General features: G+C 29.7%; 1 long non-coding RNA gene across 1 annotated transcript; it reads right to left on the reverse strand.

The window, feature by feature from the left end:
* Positions 1-8,086: 8,086 nt before the first annotated feature.
* Positions 8,087-17,984, reverse strand: LOC129909008 (uncharacterized). Its single transcript, XR_008771383.1, has 2 exons — positions 17,850-17,984; positions 8,087-8,341 (listed from the first exon to the last, which is right to left on the reverse strand). It is a non-coding gene; the product is annotated as an uncharacterized LOC129909008 (long non-coding RNA).
* Positions 17,985-26,241: the final 8,257 nt, after the last annotated feature.

Raw genomic sequence — 26,241 nt, forward strand, 5'->3', positions numbered from 1 at the left:
GATAATTGAGTCTCATAATTTCTCCTTCTATCCATTGGATCTCCTCCTTTGACCCTTTACCACAAGAAAATTATTCAAAAGAAACCGCATTTTCGTATAACTTTTTATGTGAGAAAATTCCCACTTAATTGGTTTTGGTGTACTTTTACTTTTATATATCATCCATTTCCCTAACCACTATATTTGTCCAAATGGTTCTTAAGACTAATTGAGTATACACAGCCTTCGTCTTTTTTTTCTGTTGGTAATAACAAAAGCTTTAAGGACTAAATTTTGTTATAACCAGCAGCAATAGCGGTAGCATCAGCATCAACATCCCAAAGCAATTAAGCACCCTTTTGTTATAATGGCAAATTCAAATAAATACCTTTTTGCTGTGTCCTTTCTGAGAAATAATATCATCCAACAATACAATGCCAACATATTATCCTTTCTAAGGAATATAATTGTAAACGATTAAGTTCCTAATTAAAGCTGGAACCATAACCATGTGGTGGTTTTTGGTATTTACTACTCGTATATGCTTATTGTGGATGTTCATTTATGGTCTTAGGGGAATGCTTCTTAGTCCATTTTGACGTTGTTGTTTGAATTAATTAAATTGCATTTTCTGTTACATTTCTGGATGTCAGAATGTTTTCGGAGTAATTCGTATTACATTGTTATGAGATATTGCATAGTGGAATGAGTAAGAGTAGGGTTGTTGCGTTTGGAGCTCAAAAACGTAGAAAGGATTGGTGTAGAAAAATTTTTTTTGGGAAAGAATTACTTTTATATTTTGCATGAAAAAAAATTACTTTTGAAATCAATTTACTTGGACCATTCAATAGTGCAATATTTAAATTTCATGTTGCGTAAAAAAAGTTATCATTTTTTGAACCCAATAATATTTGACAAAAAAAAAAGGCGCATAAAATGAACTTTTTTCTTCCTTTTCTCATTTTTTTTTAATGAAAAGTAATAAAAATACTTACAGAATCTGAATGCCTTATATTTGGATTCAAAGCATAATAATAATAATTTATTGAAATCAGTAATTTTTCATGTAAAAAGGAAAAAAAAAATAATGTTCTTTTTTTCTTTATACAAAATTTTTTCAATGTTTTTATATAATAGTCCAAGCGGCGACCGTCGAGTTACTTAGCTCATAAGGTTAGAGGTTAAAATTAGTGTCAAATGGAAGATAAGTTGATACTGAAAATAAAAAAATAGGGTTGCCACTTCTAAAATTTGAACTTCCATGTGGCAACCCTATTTTAAAGAAAAAATTGTCACATAACTAATACATTCATATCTTTGTTGTTTGGCAAGATAAAAAAAAAATTTGGCCAAACGAAAGCCAAAATACTAAAAAAAAAATAATAAAATAATATAAAGAACGTAACCCTACAAATGTGGCAACCCCATCCAAATGAAAACAACACTGACAAAAATCTTCTTTGAACAAAACAGTATAACTTTTTATGCACTAGAAAGCTAAACTAAACACTATATTTTAGATAATACTCTCTTCTATCTAAAAAATGTCGGGTGCCACCTCGCAAATGCAGACAAGTACTCGGCAACCCTATGCAAATACTAAAAAACATTAAAATCACTTGTTTTTTGGCCAAAGTGTATAATATTTGATAGAGTTAAAGGCTGTAAAATACATCATGTTTAGCTTAGACTCTCTTCTATCTAAAAAATGTCGGGTGACACCCCGCAAAGGCAGACAAGTACTCGGCAACCCTATGCAAATGCTAAAAAAAAACCCAAAAATCACTTATTTTTTGGCCAGAGTGTATAATATTTGATAGAGTTAAAATCTGTAAAATACATCATGTTTAGCTTAGACTCTCTTTTATCTAAAAAATGTCGGGTGACACCCCGCAAAGGCAGACAAGTACTCGGCAACCCTATGCAAATGCTAAAAAAAACCCAAAAATCACTTATTTTTTGGCCAAAGTGTATAATATTTGATAGAGTTAAAATCTGTAAAATACATCATGTTTAGCTTAGACTCTCTTCTATCTAAAAAATGTCGGGTGCCACCCCGCTAATGCAGACAAGTACTCGACAACCCTACTAAAATGCTAAAAAAAACGCAAAAATCACTTGTTTTTTGGCATTTGGATAAGGTTGCCGAGTACTTGTCTACATTTGCGGGATGGCACCTGACATTTTTTAGATAGAAGAGAGTCTAAGCTAAACATGATGTATTTTACAGCCTTTAACTCTATCAAATATTATACACTTTGTCCAAAAAACAATCGATTTTTGGGTTTTTTTAGCATTTGCATAGGGTTGCCGAGTACTTGTCTACATTTGCGGGGTGGCACCCGACATTTTTTAGATAGAAGAGAGTATTATCTAAAATATAGTGTTTAGTTTAGCTTTCTAGTGCATAAAAAGTTAAACTGTTTTGTTCAAAGAAGATTTTTGTCAGTGTTGTTTTCAGTTGGATGGGGTTGCCACATTTGTAAGGTTACGTTCTTTATATTATTTTATTATTTTTTTTTAGTATTTTGGCTTTCGTTTGGTCTTTCAAAATTTTTTTTTATCTGGCCAAACAACAAAGATATGAATGTATTAGTTATGTGACAATTTTTCCTTTAAAATAGGGTTGCCACATGGAAGTTCCCATTTTAGAAGTGGCAACTCTATTTTTTTATTTTCAGTATCAACTTATCTTTCATTTGACACTAATTTTAACCTCTAACCTTATGAGCTAAGTAACTCGACGGTCGCCTCTCCGACTATAACAACATACTAAACATTTTATATCATTTGAAAGCTTATTATCTTAGCTTTAAATTTCTACCTTTATCATGTCTATACGACATCTACAAAAAAGAGCTAGAATTTTTTAATGCAATCAATTTACAAAAAAGGCAAAAAAACATTTTTTTATGACAACCTATAATACATTTTATATCATCGGAAAGCTTATCATTTCACCTTTATTATTATGCTCCAAACATATCTGTACGATGTTTACAAAAAACGTTATCAATTTTTAAAGACAACAATGTCGAAATTGAAAAAGAGATTACAGCACTTAACTCACTGGTGATCGATGTTGGCCCAACCGTTTAGTTGATCAAACTGACGGCCAAATAGTTTCTGGATGTGCGCACGGTCCCGTACAAGCCCATGTGTTTCATTTTTGAAACCATACTGTTGAGAGACTAAAAGGAGAATGTGCGCGACTTGCCTCAGGCTAGGGAATTTTTTTTTTGTATTTCGAACTATGACTCATATGTTTAAAGTTTTCATGCAAATTAGTTCACTGTATCAATTGAAGCGACTTAGCATCACTGCATACAAATTGGTTCCATGAAAATTTCTTTCCTCCTATCGGTCGTTAGTACCTATATTGACACTGAATTTTTTCTTACTCATATTTCATCAAAATTCATAGTAAAGATCGACTACAAAAGTTTCTTTCTCTTCTGATTGAATTTCAAATAGGTATTTGCATTCATAATTATCAATTTTTAAATTTCTTCTATTTTATTCAGCAAAAAAAATCTTCTTTGATTTGTATATACCGACCCATTATCCATACTAGATTTATACATACTCATTTTTTGTTTGTCATTTGAGAAGTCATAATACAGAGTAGCAATATTCGTCTCCTAGAACAAAAGTAAATTCAATCGAAACACCCAAGCAGAGAATTTCATTTCTATTTTACATAAAGTTACCTACCCGCCTCCTTTTTGTATAAGCAATCATATGGTATCTGCATTCATTTTTTGTATGTCATCCTTGGGATATGTCGTATGTGGTAGAAGGTTGTAGAAGGTATGTCACATCAAAATCAAATTCAGAAGAAGAAATAAGAATATTCAGCATAAATCTGGAAATTGAAAATTGAATACGTGCAAGCGTTGCACTTTCAAAAAATCCTTTTTTCACAATAAAATTTAATCATAAAAGTGTTTTAACAAACGGAAAAATGAGTTAACAAAAAAAGTTACGTATACGCCGTAGTGAACAAAAAAAGAGATTTATACTTTATAATGAATTTATTTCGATACTTTTATGACAATGCAAATACAGGTCTGTTTACAAGAGAAAAAAATATATTATCAAAAAATAGACAAAAGGATCTTAAAGGGAAATTTTTGAAGAATTTTTTTTTTTCAAAAAAATCTACGTAATTGAATTCTACAAGAAATTCCATGGAAAATATTTATAATAGAACAAGAATTTCTGTCAATTTTGTTTTTTACGTCCTCCATTTGCTTTTATTTATGTATGAATATAGCTTTATTACAATCACAATGTCAAGTGGAACTCCTTCAATAAACAGTCGAAAACCCCGAAAGTACTCTCATAGCTTTCTACATGTTGTGTCTAAATTGTTGTATTATTTCATTTAAAAACACTATCAGACTCATTTAAGTTAAATTTGCTTAAAGGATCTGGTCTCCCTTCTAGCATATTGTTATACAATACTTAAACACTATCTTGTACAGCTTCACCCTTAAGCTCATTAAGTACCATTCACTCTGATTCAAAAAATCTCCTCCACCCCCTCTTTAACTCTCAGTCTTGTTCAAACATACATTTATTCACTCCCCTTTTGCTGTTCAATAATTTTATGCAAAAAAATAAATAAAAAAAAAAACATCCCCAAAGGCAATCGATAATATCATAAGCTCTATCATGTATTTTCCCTGCTACCCATGACATGAAAGTAACAAAAAAAAAAAAAAAACAAAAAATAATTTATCCCCTCGAGAATTGGAAAATCGTCTGTTCGTGTTTATCCAAAAAATGAATCCCCAATTCTCATGAATTCAATATCCCATAGGAAGTATACAAGTCCACATGAAAAAAAAAAAACAGAAAAATTAGCATAACATCATAAAAATATATATGTATCAATGTATAGAAAGGATATCGATAAAAAAACACACACACAGTCAAAACACTCATCGATAAAAATAATTTCAAAAAAGTACAAAAAAAAACACACACAAAATCCTCATCCTTGCTCGTTAAAATTGCGTCAAAAAATGTGTACCGTGAACATAAAAAGGACTCGCTTAAGGATATCTAGGACTCGGGGATGTGTTTCTGTCTCATCTTAACCTTTGATAAAATTTATTATCGTGTTTCCATTGCTAGCTGTCATTTTAATGTTTCCTGTTACTTGGCCTGCAATGCAGTTAAGTAATAACCAAAGGATGCTGTGTCCAGTTTTACCTTATTCTTTTTTTTTCTTTTTTTTTTTGTAATACAATTTTTTCATTCAGCTTCATTTTTCTTGGAATTAAAGTCTACTAAGCAAAAGGACTCAAAAATAAAGGGCTGAGGGATCCAATGTAATTGTGAAGCAAAAGGCTTCCAGACAAAAGGGTAAATGGTTTGTTTTCAGGTTTTTATTTTTTCTTGTTCGCTTTTTTGCAAGGGCCAATTTCCCTTGATTTAATGAAAGACATTTACCTAGAATTCGTGGTTGTATATATTCTTCTCTGGTTCGCCGACGTCTTTGAGCTTTGAGGAGGATTTTCTTTTTTTGTTTTCTTATTTTTAAAGTAAGTTCCGTCAGTGATTCATTTCAAGGATTGCGAAAGTGCGGAGTAAAAGAAAAATGAGAAGAAGTAGAAGTTGAAAAAGAAAAAAGGAAGCGCTGTGATAAAAATGTTTTATCCTGGAAGTGTAGTATGCTTTCAAACCTTCATTAAGGATCAAATAATTTTTCATTAACAAAATTGAAAAATGAGTCCTTTATTTTCTGCAAAGGTGAGCAGAAATCTACCCAAAATGAAGAAAAACGTGGGAAGGATATATGTATAAATCCTTAAAACAAAATGTAAAAAAAATTACAACTTTTTGTTGAAAACAAAATGATATCCAAGCATTAACAAAAGCAAGCAATAATGCGGAAACGAATCCTTTCGAATAAATAGAAGTACCTATACCTTCAAATATGAATATTTGTATGAACAGCCATCTGCATTGCCCGCCAGTAGGTAGTAGGTAAAAGCGCTTGAATAAATTTTACAAAATTGAATGTCTGGAGCAATATCATCGAGAGCAAACGATTTGGATAGAGAACATTATAGTCTGGGATGCAGTTTGGTTGAATTCGAATCAGGAAAAAGCATTTCAGGAAATATGGAACAATGAGCAACTTATAGCAGATGGACAAAACCATTTCCTGAAGAGGAGAGAACAGTACAGTTAGCATCGGTAGAAGAGAGTAGAAAAAAAAAACAAAGGAAACGGAAACGGAAAGGGAAGGGGAAATTTCTAACTGCATATCGATTGGATTATCTTCTTTGTAGTTTTTATTTGCATTTTTTTTTCCAGATTTTTTTTTGTTCATCTTTATTAAATGCATTTATGGCTTTTTTTCTAGACTATCGATGTAATGGAGAGGAGTTCCTTTTTTTTCCTCAATTTTTTTTTTTTTTTTTATTGTAGTGGCTCTCTTTTGTTTGAAGGTATAAAGCATTGCATTCTAGGATCATAACTGAAGATTATTTTAGTGAGCCAGATGACGACGATGAAAATCGACAATTGGACTCAATTTTTTTTTTCACTTCTTTTTCACTGAAAACTGAGAAAGCAATTCAATTTACTGCTTTTCGTTGCTATCCACTTTTCTATATCCACTTCAATGATAAAAGTCTGATTGTAGAATTCAGCGAATTTTCAATTTAATCAACCCAAATTGATTCTTTGTGTTGATACGGGTTCTTACTTGCAATATAAAGGTGCTTTTTAAGGGAAGTTTTTTTTTTTATTTTTATTAGTTAACAAAAAATCTCTCGAAATTTTAATCAAATTTGACATCTTTTCATCATTTTGTCATGAAGACAAAAGAAATTGGATCAATAGTTTTGATTATGGTTTTTTTGTGATTTGAAAAGAGTATGGCTTCTGATTGAATTGCAAAACATATGGGGCTAAGAAATTCTTATTTGTAAATAATGCAATAAAAGGAGACCTTAATTCTCATGTCAGAGTAAATTCAGACAACCTCACATAGTAAAACGTAGAAATCCAACTTTTACATGGTCACAAAGCCAATTTGATAAATATCTTGTAGATTCAATAGGTTTATTATGTTAATTTACAATTAAATAGCACTTATTAACGTTAGCTCAATTGATGATCTTGTAAATTTAACATAGTCAGAAGTTAAATGTGACAAGGTTCTAGTAGATACAATAACTGTTACATGTAAACTCGAGGTGAGTATTGATAGTTTAACAGTTCATGGTTTACTTTAACGTGGCACATAGAATCAATTGGCAGAAGATCTAGTTGTTTCAATAATAAATATTAGTTTTAAAAAGATTATCGCTTTAATTTAATGTGATTACTTGTCTCAAAAAAATAATATCATGTTAAATTTTCGAATACATTTATAAGGGTCAATCTTTTTAAACGCATAGCTTAACATTGAACAATATTGGTTTAAACTTAATATAAGTTTGAGTAAACAGGAAGTTCAGTTAAATGAATTAAAATTCCAATTTTAATAACAATATATTCATGTAAACTTTATGCGTATTAACAATAGCTTAAATGATGACCATGTTATTTTAACATGGTTACAAGTTCAATTTCACAAAATGTCGTGTAGATTCAATAGATGTACCACGGTATGTAATTTTTTTATTTATTTATTTACGTGAATATTGATTGCAATTGGCAACAAATCTACTAAATTCAAAAGGAAATATTCATTTTTAACCGAGTATCGTGTTAATTTTAAATGGGTATTTTGACTAGGCGATATCGGACTTTCTAGCTATCAAAATGATATGTGCTAGTTGCGATTTTCCAACTAAAATTAATCTACACGAAAACACCACCAAAGTTGGACAATATTTGTAAGCAATTATCCACTACTCCAAGCTAAAAGAGTCTGTTTTACTGCGCACTTTCATAACTTTTGTCTCTCTAGAGGCATTCATATTCATTTTATTGCAATGTCATGTAATCCATAACTTGCAGACAAGCATAGTGCTTTCAAAAATACCTCATATGTCGACTTACGATAAGTAGTGTAGATGCTATGCTGAAACATATGAACGTAAATTTTTTACTTTGACAAAACTAATAAATTTCCAATAAATCAAACCCAACAATGTTCATTTTTATTTACCCATCTTGAAACATTTGAACAAATCAGCACAGCTGCTTCATGAATCGATTTTAATCTTCTGCCACTTTGGGATGATATGTCCGTCTCCATTTCAAATCAAGAGTTAAAAAAAATAGGCCCCTTAAGAATTTATTGTGTCACAAATTGGAAAATTAAATTGACTTTGTCATAAAGCAATTCGTCTACCATGATTATCCATCCTCTCTGACTCAGTCAAAACCAAACCTGAAATTTAAAGAAATTGGGTGAGATGTCCTATTTTATTGCTATATAATTTAAAATAAGTTTTCGATCTACAAAAAAATATCATCATCATCATCACAGCAGAGACGACTCTTGACAAATTGGTTTATCTAACGCAATCAAATGAAAAGAAGTCTTCCGAAAATCTCCATTAAGATGAAAGGCAAGTTGTGATAAATAAAACATTACCAAAGGGCGTAAAGAAAAAATTTATATAAACGTAGGTATCTTGAAGAAAAAAGAAAATATGTCTCAAGAAAGAAACAAAATTATCACACTTTTTCTTCTTTCTTCTTATTTTTGTGTAAAGATTTTTTTTTTATAGAGAAAACAAAATAAAAGGATATACTGTGTGTATGTCTTTTCTGATTAATGTCATTTTATTTGTAGGTCTTTTTTTCACAGATGAATAATTTACTTTGAGAAATATCAGTAAAGTCCCTTGGGGAGCAGTTGCCTCAAGTTGATTCATTCAAGTGTGATATTAATATTTGAGAATGTCATAAGTTAATTTCTTATTTAGAGGTTATATTTGACATTTAAGTTGCCAAGAATTTTGATGAAAATATAATGTTGTTTTTATTCATGAAAATATTATTAACTTAAAATAATGATACGTTATGGCTTATGGACGTTGAAGTGGTTCAAATCTAGTTATTTTGATTTCGACTTTCTAATGAACAAGTCTTGACGTTGCGATGATAGAAAAAAAAATGATTTCTCAACCAATGATTTTTTAACAACCCTTATTTATTATTATTAAAACAAATATTACTCATACGCCCGAGTGTCCTCATATAAACTATTTTTACTTGCGATATAAGTACTATACATACATATATCAAGTTATGCATTCGTACAAAAAAAAAGTTGAGATAACATTTTTCCATGACATTACGATGGTAGACAATGCCAAAAAAGTGGGTCCCGGAAGTCCGTCTGTCTGTCTGTCTGTCTGTATAAGGAGCTACAGTCTAAACGGATGGACCGATTAATGTCAAACTTGGTATGTAGCGTTATTTGGCGACTCTCCAGAGGGGTTTTTGGAATTAATTTTTTTGGACCAAAAATAACGGTATTGTCATATACCGATTTTAGTAAAATTGAAATATCTCGAAAACGGCTAAAACGATTTTGTTTAAAAAATTCAAATGTACGTTTTAAGCTAAGGCCTATCTTTCAATGAAAAAAATTTTTTTTTAAAATCATTATTAACGGTATCTGCCATTAAACCGTTTTTTTTTCAAATCCGATTATCTCCGAAACTGCTAATTCGATTTTAACGTAACTTTTTTTGAAGAAGCATTTATAGAATCTTAATACATATAAACCAAAAATAAAATTTCGAAAAAAATTATTTTTGGATTTTTGAAAAAAATTTGAAAACTTTTTTTTGAAAAATTAAATTTTCGAAAACGGGACATTGAATTTTTTTTTAAATTTTGTTTTTAGATGTTGATTAGTGGATTCTACAAAATGGCATACCAATTTTATTTTAAAACTTTTTTTCCAAAAAAATATTTATAAAAAATTAGTTTTTTTAAAAAACGGCTCTAACGATTTTGAAAATTTTTTTTCTAAAAATGCATGTTAATATATCAATTAAAACTGCATACTTGTTTTGGAGGGCAATTTAATTTCAGATTTTATTTTATTTTTTTTTTTAAACGAATTTTATTTTTTTTCCAAATTTCTATATAAAAAGTCTTAAAAATTTAAGCAACTTTAACTCTTAGAGCAAGTTCGTGCGACCCAGTCGTGCATTTTATTTTTATTGTTATCAGCGACCAAATTAGAACAAACCAGTATGCAAATCCTCCCCATAAAATTTTCATATTTGAATATTCTCTTAATTCTTAAGACAAGGGCCCCCGACGTTGTCACCGGTCAAATGTCAAACTAAAACGTGTACGTGTTTAGCTCTAATACCATTTTTTAAAAGCAAATAAATCCAATCAACCAAATACATTCTCAGCCTTTTGACTATTGGATACAAATAAATTCTCTTATAGAATTCAATAAATGAGTAATAAGATCCTCTGTCTATTGTCTTCAACATGAGAGACAACCCCGATAAGTAAGAGGTTGATTAAAGTAATCCAAAACTTGTCACTTTGGCAAATTGGAGACAGCTTTTCACTTAGTTCAACAAATCACAAAAAGAAATTCAATCTTTTTTCCAAACACACACAAATTTACCCATTTCTTCATTATCACTTGACCCAAAATCAAGTCATTCAACTTGAGTCTTCTTTGTCTGTTATATTATGTGCCCAAACTCAAATTGACATGTCACTGATATATTGAAGCTCACGTAAAACTTTCACCTTCTGTAAAAACATTTTCTCAAAGATTCCAGAGAGAGAGAGGAATTTTCCCTATCTACACTCTCGCACACATTCGAAAACTATTTCCTATAAATTCACTTATATTGTTTGGTCCCAAAAAGGAAGTTTATACAAGACAGTATATTGACCATTATACATATAAGTAATTCCGAAAGGCACATAGTCAGATTAACATTTGAGACTTCTGCGTCGGCAATCGATTTTGATATTAAGTGCTCGAGTGTTTGGTAGATAATATGAAGCTGTTAAGCATTTGATAGCAGGGAAGAGGCACAAGGAGTCAAGGTTACAAGAAAAGTCAATGGGAAATCGATTTAAGTGTAGGTACTTTATGTCTTCCTTGAGCCTCCTAACAACAGCCACTTAAATCGAATATTATTGCCTGTGTACATTCTGCACAAACACATATCTTGGACAAATTTTGTTTCTATTCATGAGGACTTTCACGGAAAGGATAAAGGATATTTGTTTTCAAAATTACGCAAATTGCAAATTGCCAGAGAGAGAGACATAATATTTTATTTAAAAAAATCCTTCTGTGAAAGGAAAATTGGTGCCATTAAAGTAATGAAGTCGGAACATGCTAAATTAAGCTTTTGAATGTCTTTTTAGTAACCTTAATGGGGACTGTTTTTTTGCTGCGAAAGTGCCCTTTAGCCGTTTTGAGGTAAAAATAGCGCAATTCAAATGCCAAGGCATTCCATAAAAAAAATTCCTTACGAAATAAAAAAATAACAAAAAAAATTTTACATTCAAGTCATGAATTCAGGATTTTCCATATACAAACAGACCTATTTTGCGAGGGGAGACTTAAATGAGGGGTAACCACATATATTCGGAAGAGAAAAAAAGAGGACAAATGAAATTTAAATTTTCTGACATTTCATTTTGGAGTTTTTGTCTTTTCTTCTAGGAGGTTTCCCGCTTCCCAATTTCCCAAAAGAACAAAAATATTTTACTCTTCATTTATGTTAATTCAATCCCCAGCCAGATTCTTGCTCCCAAATGGTTTCAATCATACCACTAAAAGGAGATATGATATTTTGTGTGTGTTTGAGTGTATGTTATTTTTTTTTTTTTTCTTTATTTGAGAAATATTTAAATTTTCAACAGAACTCATCGTGTAAAAGAGTCTTTGTCTTTGTAACAATTCCAAAAATAAATTGTTTTGGGAATATTTTCACTTTTATCCAAAATTGCTATTCAAGTTAAAATGATGATTTGATGATGGTAAATGGATGAAATAAAAAATAGAAAAAAAAAATGGAAAAAATAAACAAATAGACTTCAGAAGTGTGATGAAAGATTCTGAAATTGCCAAATAATATGGTGGTTTTGGATTAGGATTGTATAAACAGGTTTCGTAATAAAAGGAAATGGTTATAAAAAATAAACAGGAACAAATAAGTTTTTTAGCTAGGGTTTCCGTGGAAAAAATTTGGAACAATTCAGGCCAATAATTCACACAGACAAAATTCTTTGTAAATTGTACAAAATTGTACAAGAAATAAATTTTACAAATAATGAAAATTTTCATAGAACTCTTTTTTTGTTTTTTTTTTTTTTTTGACGTGATAACGTCTTATAAATCTATGAACCAGAGTGAGCGAAAAAGTGACGCCATTTCCTCCCGTTCCACTTGAAATTTTTAGGAGTGCGGCAAAAATTTCAATTAAAAATTAAAAATAAACTATTAAAAATACAAAAATCTTCTATAACTTATTTGAAAGATATTAACCTAAAGTTGAATACACAAGAAAGATTTTCAAAAATTCCGTCATTAAATAGGGTAAATAGGGGTAAAACAAAATTGAATAAAAGTGGCTATTTTCTAAATACGACGTTGTAGAAAGTTGATTTTTTTAATCGATAGATAAATGTATTGTAAGGTTGAAAAAAGTATTGAAAAAATTCTAAAAAATTTCAGAACCAAATTATAAATGGTTTTTTAAAACTAAAACATGAGGTAGACCTCTGACAAAGAAGTGATTATAGGTTAGGATTATATTATAATAAAAAATGAAAATTAGGGGTATGAAATGGATTTTTTTTTAAGTCTATGCTTTTCGAAATATGAATTTTTGAAAAACACCTGCTTTTTTGAGGTATTTTCGGGTGAGTTTTTATGTTTAAAAATTTTAGTAGCGTTAAAAAGATCTCAAACTTATAGAACATGTAGTCTATAATTGTGAGCATTCGTGCGCAAACATTCGTGAAAAACAAGTTTTTTTGTCCCAAGTTTTTTGACCATTTTTAAAGGTTTTTTATTTTTATCTTTTTTTCTTCAACAGATAAATGGATGAAATTTATACTGTAGATAGATAAGAGGCAGGACTATATTTGTGCAAATTGAAGCCACAATTTTGAGATAACGTTCAAATAAAGTTCTATTTTTAAACACGTTCTTTCTTTTGATCTAGAGCACATACAAACTTGATTTAATTTAATTGAGCATTCTGATAATAATACCTTTCATTTGATATATCACACATAACGGTACATCCACTACAAGCTACACAATCTTAAATTAAAAAAAACTTGAGAAATACCTCAAAACACCTGTGGAGATCAGTTGCCCATGACCATCCACCAGTGTGGGAAGTAACGTATTCTCAGTTTGAATTTTTGACATGGTTGGCTTTAAAAAATTCTAACTTTTTTGTAAGCATCACAGAAATGTGATTGAAGCGTCATATGAAAGGAGAAATAATAAGCTTTCTTATGATATAAAATTTAATAAAGGTTGTTAAAGAAAAAAGTTGATTGAATGGCGTGAGGAGATAAAAAATATTGTAATTTTTGCTTTTTTGATGAAAACTGATATGAATATTTTGAGCTGGAACAATAGGCTTTCAGATGGTATAAAATGTATGTAAAAAAAATGTATTTTATTGTGTAAAAAGAAAAAAAGTTTGATTTTGCACTTTTTCCATTAAAAATCATTGTTTTCAATAAATTACCTTTTACGCATTGTAAAAATCTAAGAATGGCTTTATTCTTTAGAAAAAATTTTCAACTTTTTAATGGCGTAGTTTTTTTGTAAGCTCTTCACATAAAAAATTGATATAATGAGAAAAAAAAACTATTTGTTTTAGCTTTTTCTTGTAAATTATGATAGGCTTTAAAAAGTTATTCCGTTTTTCTACAAATCATACAGATATAAATATGTTAGGTCATAATCTTTAGCTTAAGTAATTTACTATAAGATTTATTATCTTATAATTTTTTTACAAATAAATAATTTTTAGATCATTTATTTTAACAAAAGCACACGACCTGTTTTTTATGACGTTATCACGTAAAATCATCATCCGTAAACCGGCTTTACAGACAACCTCTTTTTTTTCCAAAAAGGAGGAGGTATTCAATTCGTCTGTATTTTTTTTTTTTTATTATGTTTGTTATCTTATAACTTTGGACTGAGTGAACCAATTTTGACACGTTAACGAACTTGGGAAGAGTGGGAATTGTTTTAATATAACGATATAATAGTTATTTTTTATGAAAATAAATAGGAAAGATGTCAAAACTGTTCGAAGTCCTATAACTTTCCATTTTCATTTTTAGTTCCAAGAAATACGAAACGATAAAAGTTATAAGATGCCAAATAATGAAAATAATGGTGTAAAATGTTCATTTTTATTTTTCACGGGAAATGTTGAGGATAATGGGTAGAATTTTTAGGAACCAAACTTATTTTTCTGACCCATTTTTATGTTCTTAGAAAATTTTCTTAACTTTTGAGTGCTTAAAAAACTCAATTAAGATAGAATACCTATTATAGTCGAGAACGTATGCACTATAAAGTCTTCTTTACAGGGAAGTTGGTAGGTAGGTACATAAGAGGAGAGAAGGTAAAAAATGAGTTTTTTTTTTTTTTTTGTTATTTGTGCCCATCATGTCCGAGTAAATTACTTTAAATTCCGCTAGTAATTGGAAGTTTAATTTTTTTTTTCGTTTTAAGGTCCACTGCATTGCGAAATGTTATTTTTAATTAATGTCAGTTCAGCTGGTGAAAGCGTATTATAATGCCCACTGTCCAGAGTTTTCAGTTTTAATTGGAGATCAACTATTAAGGAATTCGTTTTAATGGGATATTTAAATTACATTGACCATATTCATTGTTGGTGTTTTTATGTCCCATTTGGGTCAGTATACTTAAATCAGTTGAATTGTCAGAATGAGAGAAGAGTTTTAGAGAATTTAATTTTTTTTTAAAGTACCAAGGAAATATTTTTTATTGAGAAGTCCTTCTTAAATAAAGAAATATAAAAATAGGAAAAGAATAGGAAACTGTGCGGAAGAACAAACACCGGAACAGGATGTTTCAGTCATCATTTTTCACAGATTTTTTTTTCTTGATAATTGCATATATACACTTACGTATACGGGTTCTCCTATAGTGAACTATATTTCCAGAATTTTTGAGTTCTTTAGCAAAAAAAAAATCGAATTTGAAGTGAAGATGATGTATAGAGTGTGTGCAAGAATGTGTATACTGTGCATATTAGAAACTCGTCTTTGAGTAGCAATTCATTGTTGTCACACATTGACAGACTCCTCTTCTTTTTTATCAATTCTTTTCTAGTCTATGAAGTTTTAAATTATCTGAAAAGGGAAGTCTAACAATTTGCAAGAAAAATCGATTGGTAGGTACTTTTAGAAATTTGTTCTTTTCAATGACTTTGAAATGGAATATTTGACTACTGTACCTTAGGAATAAGGTTGGAATTTGAGAGAAAAATAAATATTCATAGAAATTGAATTTATTCTGCTTGGTCTTATAATTTAAGTAATTTTTGAATTTTTCTTCTTCTTCTTCCTTTTTCTCGGCGCTGTTATGATCTCGATGTCGAGGGGATCATAACTATCCCACGTTACTGCTTCACACTAGTGATCCGCTTGTGGGGTTCGCCGGGTTGACCTCAGAAATCGGCGGCAAGCCTCCCGGTTTTGTATTGTTCCATTTCTAAGGCCAACTGAATGCTGGTGTTTTTGCATTTGCTTGTACCAGGAGTTTTTAGGCCCAACTTTTCTTATTATTTCGTGTTGGAACGTTGTATGATATTGCTTTTTTGACGGGGTTCTCAGGATCTCTCCTTTGAACATGGCAATACCAACCAATTTTTGAATTTTTGTACCTATATAATGAACACAAAAACGTAAATGTAGGTTTTAAAGAAGGATACATTTTTACTAGCAAATGAAAGCTCAGTAGTTCAGTGTTTGAATTAATTTTTATTTTAACTAGTTTTGGTTTATAATCTATTTGCAAAGCTGGTGCACAGTCATGAATTTTGGCTCGTCCTTTTCAATTTTTTCTGAAAGCTTATAAAATTAAGGGACTTCGAACAGTTTTGACATCTTTCCTATTTATTTTCATAAAAAAAAAACTATTTTGGCGTTATATTCTTGCCAACTATGTTTAATGTAAAGGTTAAAAAACACTCTTATAGATTTTTTAGAAAAAAAAAAATATATTTTGGTTCAAAACAAGTAAATATTCAGTTTTTATAATATAACGACAGAATAGTCATTTTTTGTATGATAATAAATAGGAAAGATGTAAAATTTTGTAAATTCAAACAAAAAAAACCAAGAAAATGTCTAAAAGTGTGATTTATTAATTTTGAACTTTTTGGACTTTTTTTAAGTTTTTGATTTTTTGTCATTGAATATAAACAGTTATACGTAAACTCAATATTAAACACTTTATTGACACTAATTCAGCTAGACTTCCAGCTTACTATTTTGAAAAAGAAAATTCTATTTAAACGATAATTATGTCCGCTATTTTGGAGCCGCCATATTGAATAAAAAAAGTTTTCAAATTTTTCGTCTTCTTTTAAAATATTCTTTGGTGTACGAAATTTCATGACTTTTCGTCAAGAAATCGTGCAAATAATTTTTTAAACCAAAAAGCAAAAAATGCACTACTGTGCTTCGATCATCCCTCAAGGTTGGAGTCAAAAACCTTTTTTTCTGATATAATTCAAAATAATTATTTTTTAATCGACTTGTAAGTAAACTTTTTGTATAATCTACTTGAAAAAATGTGTCTTTTCAAATCCTTATTTGCATTTTCAATTAAAATTTCGATTAAAGATTACAAAATCAAATGAGCAAATTATACAACAATTCCTTTTTCTCCAATCAATTCCTTCCAATTTATTGAAATCGGATATAAAACCAAAACAAAATAACACAAAGAAAAAAAAAAAAAAAAAAGAAACAAGGATACAATCCTTCCTTAATTAATGCTAATGAGTTAATTAATATTCCCAGAAGCTTCACGTTTTAGGCTTCAACGCCTTTAAGGATAACCAAGCAAGTTGATTGTCAGTGAGATGGAGAAAAGACATCAGAAAGAGAAATCAAGTATCTTAATTTATTTAATTTAATTGTAAAAGGTGTCAATTTCCCAAAAAGGAGAAACATAACGATGGTAATTTATTGCATTATACCCATCGCAATCATCAATATATTCAACTAATAACCCAGATATGATATCGATTTGAATATGAATGATTTATTTGATGACAGAAGGTTTGGCACAATTCAATTAATAAAAAAAAAGTTTTTTGATTTATATCATTTGAACTGCCTGCTTCATGAATAATTTGAATATCCTTTTTTTTTTTTGGTCTTTTGATTGTTCTGCTACCTAACAACCATCAAAAGTGAATAGGGTTTTCCAGGAATTCTTCTATTATCTTCTACCTTCTTCCACTTCAACACTCCAGAGAGTTAATTTCTAACAAAAAAAAAATATAATTTTATCGAAATTTAATTGGTCTCCAAGGACTTTTCGGAGAATTTCCTGCTTCGTTCCGAAATTTCAATAAGATAACTTTTTTTTAACCTTCTTTTTGTTTCCATCGAATCAATTTTTAGTCTATAACCTTATTAAAAGTTAAACACAAGCAGGTTATCCCTTCAGGACCCTTTTTTTTCGTCTACAAAAAATGATTCTGAAATACAAATGATGGAATATAGAGAGTGAAAATGTGCATTGCTCTCTCGTCTGGGGTATATTTCCCTGATCTAATTTAATCCTGTTAGTTAGTAATCAGAAGTCATCTAAGCGTTGAAAATTTTCATCCAGACTCATTTTAAACCCCTGGAGCATAATTTCTAATTACCTCTCTACGTTAGTAAGGCATGCATCATGCGAGTGTAAAATCGGATCCTTTTGTAAATTGCAAGTGAATTTTGATGGATTTTATGGAAATTTTAATAAATTTGATATTTAAAGCTTATTTAACTATTTAAATTGATAAAATTTGGAGTTTAGAAAATAAGGATTTTATAATTTGCATTATTCGCAAAGTGGTTAAAAAAAAAAAAACTAAATTCAAATTTAAAAAATCGCACTACAGAAAATAAAAAATATTGTTTTTCTATTCCTATTCCTCCCCTTCTTTTAATTTGCTATTATTTCCCTGCTTGAAAAGCCATTTCTTTAAAGTTCACACCTTCAAAAGCAAAACTACTCCCTTGAAGAACACTATTTTAGAGCTTGTCACACCCTTTGAAGTTTGAAGCATCGTTGGACAAAAATTAATTTCCATTTGAGGTGATTTTTCTCTCTATATTTGTCGAACAACTCCCACCAAACGCGCATCGCGTTCTGTCGTCAGCATTTCCTGCGCGTTCAAAAGAATGCCATTCATTTGGCATCATCCATCATAAGATCCTGTTGACACAATTTCAACAATCAAGGCCTTTTGCGATATTGCTTTATCGCGTTGGGCTGCTTTCCTTGATGCATTTTCAAATAGAAGTAGGTACCCAAGTTGTATAAAGAATGGTATTTTGCTGCAGGACGAACTCGGGATACAAGTGCTTGTTTGTTTTTCTTCAATTTGTCCTTAGAGCAAAAAAAAAAAAACAGAAAAAAAAAATTAAATGGTTCTGAAATTTTGATTTTTTTTTTCTTCTTAGTTTTCTTTCTGTTTAAGCTTAAGAAAAAAAGCATGTTTTTTTATTGAACAACAATTAATAATTCTTTTCATTATAATCATCAATGTTTTATTTTGTTTAAATGTTAATTATACAAAAATTATGCCAGGACTGACTTACAAATAAATACGATAAGTGCCTAGATTGGTATAAGGGGTGGAAGAGGAGCAATAATACGAGGACGAGTAGCAGTTGGTGGATAAAGCTCAAGCTCAGGAGAATTGATTTCTGGATCCAATGTCAGGTCTATACGAGCAGCATTACAAAAATTGATGATGGTCATCAAAAAAACAACAATAAAAATTAAAATCGTTGTTTTAAACATTATAAATTTCTTTTTTTTTTTCCAGTACGTAAGGAATATGATCAAAGAACTTGATAGTTTTTAACAAAGTTTCCAGCTTATATACCTTTTGGAAATGTGACGATTCACGTGAATCGTGACTATATTTCTGAAAATAAAATTTAATTTAAAACAAAATTCGTGCTACCTTTCTATTGAAATATTTTATGTTTTTTTTTTGGTTAAATATTAGTCAATGTTGTTGTTAGAAGGAAAAGTAAACTAATTAAAAGTACAAAAAAGCAATCAGACAAATTCTAGTTCTTAAAAAACACTTATTCTGTATTATTTCGCAAAAAAATGATTATGATTAGAATTTTTATAACTGATTTTGTAGCCCATTGTAGCAGTAAATTATTGCATTTTAAAGAAAATTTATCTCCAAAATGAATACCTATAACTAAAATTGGTATGACGCATATAAGCTCGTTTATACCAAAATGCTTGCAATACTCATTTTTCGGGTGGGTGTCTTATGCAAAACTTTTTTAGTTCACTGGATTCACAAACGTTTGCAGCTCGAGTACTCGAAAAATACATTTAATTTTTGAAATATTTCAATATTAACAGGTCAAAAACGCGTTTTTTTTTGGGTACATTAGACGTCAAATGAAATCATCGGTAAATTTTTTTTGCAAAACTTTTTATGCAATCTCAAAACGCTATATTCAAACTTCCTAATGGTATTTTGTTTTTTTTTTTTTTTCAAAATTATTTTTTTTTTTTAATGATATTGATAAAAGAAATTTATGATCATATCTCAAAATCTTGATTGTTTTTTTTTTCAAAGTAATGAAGGTTTTTTTGAACCAAATTCCAGTTTGCGTCTGATTTGGACTTAAAATAAAATGCACGACTGGGTCGCACGAACTTGCTCTTAGAGTTCAAGTTGCTTAAATTTTTAAGACTTTTTATATAGAAACTTGGGAAATATTGTATATAAAAAAAAAAAAAATTAATTTTTCAAGAAAATAAAACAATATCTGAAATCAAATCGCCCCACAAAACAAGTATGCAGTTTTATTTGATATATAAAGGTGCGTTTTTAGAAAAAAAATTTTCAAAATCGTTAGAGCCGTTTTTTAAAAAACTAATTTTTTACAAATAATTTTTTGAAAAAAAAGTTTAAAAATAAAATTGGTATGCCAGTTTGTAGAAATCACTAATCAACATCTAAAAACAAAATTTCAAAAAAATTCAATGTCCCGTTTTCAAAAAATTGATTTTTCAAAAAAAAATTTTCAAAATTTTTTTAAAAATCCAAAATTTATTTTTTTCGAAATTTTATTTTTGGCTTATGTTTGTATTATATAAACGCTTTTGCATAAAAAATTTCGTTGAAATACAATAAGTAGTTTTGCAGAAAATCCGATTTGAAAAAAGTGGTCCTATGGCAGGTACCGTTAATAATGATTTTCCAAAAAAAAAATTTTCTTCAAAAGATAGACCTTGTTAAAAAACTAACACTTGAATTTTTTTTAACAAAATCGTTGGAGCCGTTTTCGTGAAATTAAACTTTTCCGAAATTTTTGTATGACAGGTACCGTTATTTTTGGTCCAAAAAAAATAATTCCAAAAACCCCTCTGGAGAGCCTTCAAAAACTGCTACATAGCGAGTTTGGAGTGAATCGGTCCATCCGTTTAGGCTCTAGTTCCTTATACAGACAGACAGACAGACTGACAGACTGACAGACTGACAGACTGACAGACTGACAGACTGACAGACTGACAGACTGACAGACTGACAGACTGACAGACTGACAGACTGACAGACTGACAGACTGACAGACTGACAGACTGACAGACTGACAGACTGACAGACTGACAGACTGACAGACTGACAGACTGACAGACTGACAGACTGACAGACTGACAGACTGACAGACTGACAGACTGACAGACTGACAGACTGACAGACTGACAGACTGACAGACTGACAGACTGACAGACTGACAGACTGACAGACTGACAGACTGACAGACTGACAGACTGACAGACTGACAGACTGACAGACTGACAGACTGACAGACTGACAGACTGACAGACTGACAGACTGACAGACTGACAGACTGACAGACTGACAGACTGACAGACTGACAGACTGACAGACTGACAGACTGACAGACTGACAGACTGACAGACTGACAGACTGACAGACTGACAGACTGACAGACTGACAGACTGACAGACTGACAGACTGACAGACTGACAGACAGACGGACTTCCGGGACCCACTTTTTTGGCATTGTCTATCATCGTAATGTCATGGAAAAATGTTAACTCAACTTTTTTTTTTGTACGAATGCATAACTTGATATATAGTACCTATATCGCAAGTAAAAAAAGCAACATTACGGAAAAATGTATATTTTTGACTATACACTAAAAAAAAACTTGATTGAAAATTAGTTTTTGAGACTTTATACCGAACATAGTGATGACTGATATACATAGCTCAGAAATTAGACGTAATAGAATAAATCTGTAAACAGTTTTGAATTCAGCTCACTTTAGTCAGTTAAAATCACACAACAAAGTTTTTGCTCCCGACTTTTTTTTTTTATTTTTGCCGACCAGTGTATTTTTTTAATGTTGAAAAGAATTGATTTTTTTTTTTTATTTTGTTCTTTTTGAATGTTACTTGTAAAACTAGAAAACAAACTATGATGGAAGAAAAAGTTTTAAACGAATTGACACAAGAAAACACTGATGAAATTATTGGTAGGTAGTTAAACCTAAGCAAGAGTTTGCAAAAACTATAATGATGGAAACACTTCAAGGAGATTTTTTGGACAATCAGATGTAACCGTTCAAATGTTTAAAATCCCGTTTCTAGAGTACTGTTGTTTGAAATCCCGCTTATAATAATCCTGTTTAAGCAAAATCCCATCTCTGGAAAGCCTGCTCTTTAAAACCGTTTAATAGAGTTCATCCCGCAAATATCATTTCGTTCTTTGATAATTGCTTCTTAATATAGGGTATACCTACGGTGACCATCCGTCCCGGTTTACCCGGGACTGTCCCGTATTTGTACAGCTTGTCCCGGGTTTTTATTTAAGAAACCCGGGACGTGTAAGTGTCCCGTATTTTGTAATTTGTCCCGTGATTGTCCCGTATTTGCAAATTCTCTGATTTTTTTTATTCAAAAAGCGTCAAGCCTAATTTGCTGCCGAAGCAAAACGAAAATTTTTCTGAGTCTCCCAAAGTAAAAAAACTCCTTTGGAGCAAGAAAAATTACCTGCACCGTTAAGTATGAGTGACAAATGATTGAAAACTCTTCAATTATTCTTGCACAGGTAAGAATTTCGTTGGTTTAGCTACGTAATGTGCAACGAAAAGTTAAATTTTCTTTTACGATTTCGTTGAGCTGGTTTTATAATTTCAATTCGCCTCTAGACTAGGCTTTACTTTTTAAAATTTGTCAGTTTATATTTGCCAGGTTGAAAAGCTCCATCAGCGAAAGTTTTTTTCGAATAAAGAACAAAAGAGTAAAGAACCCAGCTAAATTTCAAAAATTTTAAGGACATGTTAGGAGTTTATTTAAAGATTATACAATTTTAAAATCATTTAAAATAAAATTAAAATGTTAAAAAATAGCTCTCACGATTTGATTGAAAAAATATTTTTTTAGAAGTGATTAACAGTACTTATTAAGTATAAAAGAGCTTTATTTGTTTTGTATACGACTTAAATGATTTCAACGAAAATGTTCTCATAAAATCGTTTAAGAAATCTTTTTATCAAAATGAAGATAAATTATGAAAACGCATTTTAAAAAATTTCAATTTTTATTTATTTTTATTTTTTTGAAGAATCAATATTTTCAAAACGATCCGAAAAATTTTGTATGTGTCCCGGGTTTTGATTCTGGAAATATGGTCATCGTAGGTATACCATAAAATACTTAGGAGTTCCCCTAAGTGAAAAAAAAATAAAAATAGTTGCACTAAAAATGTTAATGTTTGCATTAAAAAAAAATTTATGCAAAATGTGTAAATATTTTTTTTTTAAATATTAGTCCGTGTTTTTTACCATTTTGACTATTCAACTATAGTTGAAATCTATAATATTAAAGCTAATGGCAAAAAAATTAAACGATTTAGAAAAATGCTGAAGCCATTTGGATAATTTAACTAAGTAAAAAATAAGTCTCCTTTTTGACTTAGTAACTTACTAAAATGGCTTAAGCATTTTATTAAATCGTTTAAAACTGTGCGCCAATGTCAAAAAGTCAAAATTGTAAAACTTCCGTTTTTACAACCTCGCTTTCGGAATCAATACAAGGTGTTTTATTTTAAAAGTCGGCTCAATTTTTAAAATAAAACACCATGTGTTGATTCCGAAAGCGGGGTTATTAAAATAAACGGGATGGTAAAAAACAGGAGCGGGATTTTGAAAAAGCAGGATTTTAAAAAACAGTATTAAAAAAAAAGGGATTTGAATGGCAGGAATCAAGATATCATCGAATATCAATCACTTTCACTTGAAGAACCACAGGAGTGTAAAAATAAAGACTACAAGAAATACAGATGAAAGAATACTGCAAAGTTGCAAGGATTCAGCAGAATAAGGAACTACTTAACATTTATTATTAGCATTTAAGAAACTAAAAAGATGAGTTAATTACACATTACCCCGCACTTAGTTGATTGTTTTCAAAAAATCTAGTGTTTACATGTTATTTTGTAATACCTTTATCTTTTTCCACTGTTTGACTTGCAATATAAAACTTTAACACAAAACTCTGAAACACCTTTTTATGATTTGTTCATCATTTTCATAGCCTTGAAAATTTCCTTCAAGATAAAATTACATTGTGGCGAAATCTTTACTCGTTTAGAAGATAGGATTTTTGCAACCAAAAAAGTCAAAACTCCGTATGTCTTGTTTCAAAATCAGTTATTAAAAAAAATTAATTTTCATTCGAATTGTACTGCAGCAATAAGCGCTAAAAGCTTTAAATACACATTTTTTGTATCTTTTTTTCAAAAACCTCAAGAACTCTTAAAATATTACATAGTAAGTCCCAAAAATAACAAGAAGTAATATCTACAAAATTATTCTAAATTTGACCTTTACAAATGGTTTCAAGTACGTGCTATGAAAAAGAAAATGGCAAATCTCTGGTTTAAATCCACAAAGATATAAATTTACACAACGAAGAATTATTGTTGGTACACATTGAGCTCTATGTTTTTCTTTGTGTACCGCACAAATGAGGAGATGCGAGACCCATCGAAAAAGCTATGCTCTCCAACAGCGCCCAGGGTATATTTTTTTTTGTGTTGTTGGTTAATACCAAGAAACATACAACAGATGAGAGTAAAGAATGTTACAATAATTTATAGCGGTCCTAAAATTTATGAAAGCATTCTGTTTCGATTAAGTGGCATATCCTTTATCCTAATACTTCTTGTTGGGGTGCTCACTATACTCATCCATAAATACTTCTCTTTTTTATTGCCATTTATAATTTTTGAATAACAAACAAAATACTGCGTTAAATAAGTTTGCAGTCGACTTAAACCGACAAAACTTTCACACACAACATGACAAACTATTAGTCTTTAAGAGAGGGAGAGCGGGAGCGTGGGAGGGATTTTTTTTAAGGTAAAAAGTACTTTTCATAAATCACAGATGGTCGTATCCTTAATGAAAATAAAACATGAATTGAGCTTCAATATGAAGAAGCAGAATATACGATGTGGAAAAGTGTTCAAGGATATCTCTACATATGTATCTTGTGGAGACCGACCAATTGTGCGAAAGAGGAATTGAAAAAGTTATTTGTTTGCTACGTGAATTGTCATAAAGTACTTTTAACTAGTTGCAAAATGGGTAAAAGATAAAATAAATTTTCGAAAATGACATTGTGATTAAACTTTTTGACAGGCAAATAGCGAAATTTTGACATATAACAGAAAACATTTAGAATCAATAGAAAAAATGTAAAAAAATATAAAATGCACGACTGGGTAGTACATAATTGTTCTTATTGTAAAAGTAGCATTTTTTATGAAAACAAATTTAAGGAAAAGTTATAATTTGATTTTTAAGGAATTTCATCAGAAATGTAGAAAAAATACATAAAATTTGTTTTGAAAATTACATTAGCATTTGTTTTTTTTTTTTGTTTTTGACATGATAACGTCTTATAAATCGATGAAATTTTTAGCAGTGCGACAAAAATTTTAATTAAAAATTAAAAATAAACAATTGGAAATACAACAATTTTCTATAGCTTATTTCAAAGATAATAACCTAAAGTTGAAGGATTTTTAAAAAGTCCATCATTTAATAGGGTAAATACGGGTAAAACAAAATTGCAAAAAAGTGGCTATTTTCAATCAATAGATAAATCTATTGTAAAACTGACAATGGTATTTTTAAAACTAAAACATGAGGTTGTTGTGATTATATGTAGGTAGGAGAATTTTTGTTTTTGACAATTTGACAAATTGCCTTTCAAAAGATAATAAAAAACATTTCGACATGGTTAGCTTTAAAAAATTCTTACTTTTTTTGTAGACATCGTACAGATATGATTAAAGAATCATATTCAAACTGAAATAATAAGCTTTTAGATGATATAAAATTTATTATAATTTGTGATATAAAAAATGGACTTTTTTTATGAAAACTGATTGGGTTCAAAAAATTCTAGCTCTTTTTTTTAATTTCGTACGGACATGGTTGATGTGAATACTTTAGGGTGAAACAATAGGCTTTCAGATCCTATAACATTTATTATAGGTTGTCAATATAAAAATATGGATATTTGGGTGATGGATGTAATTTTTTTTACTTTTTTCATAAAAAATGATTGTTTTCAATAAATTATTTTTATACCTTTTGCCCATTGTAAAAATCTAAGTATTTTTTTATTCTTTAAAAAAAGTATAAGGCTTTTTAATGGGATAATATTTTTTAAGTTTTTCTTATAAAAAAAATTTATATAGTGAACAAAGAAAAAAAAAGTATTTTTCTTAGCTTTTTTTTGTAAAAAAATGCAGACATAAAAATCTTATTCTTTGGCTCAAGTACCTAAAGTTGACGAAAATAATAATTACATTTTTTTTGTTTTTTATCAAAATCACAAAACCTGTTTTCTTATGACGTTATCACGTAACATTATCATCCGTAAATTGACTTTACAGACAACCACTTTTTTTTTTGAAAATCCATTTTTAAGAAGTTTTTAATATTTTTCAAAAACAAAAGAAATGGTT

Source organism: Episyrphus balteatus, chromosome 2 (genome assembly GCF_945859705.1).
Source record: "Episyrphus balteatus chromosome 2, idEpiBalt1.1, whole genome shotgun sequence".
Taxonomy (NCBI): Eukaryota; Metazoa; Arthropoda; class Insecta; order Diptera; family Syrphidae; genus Episyrphus; species Episyrphus balteatus.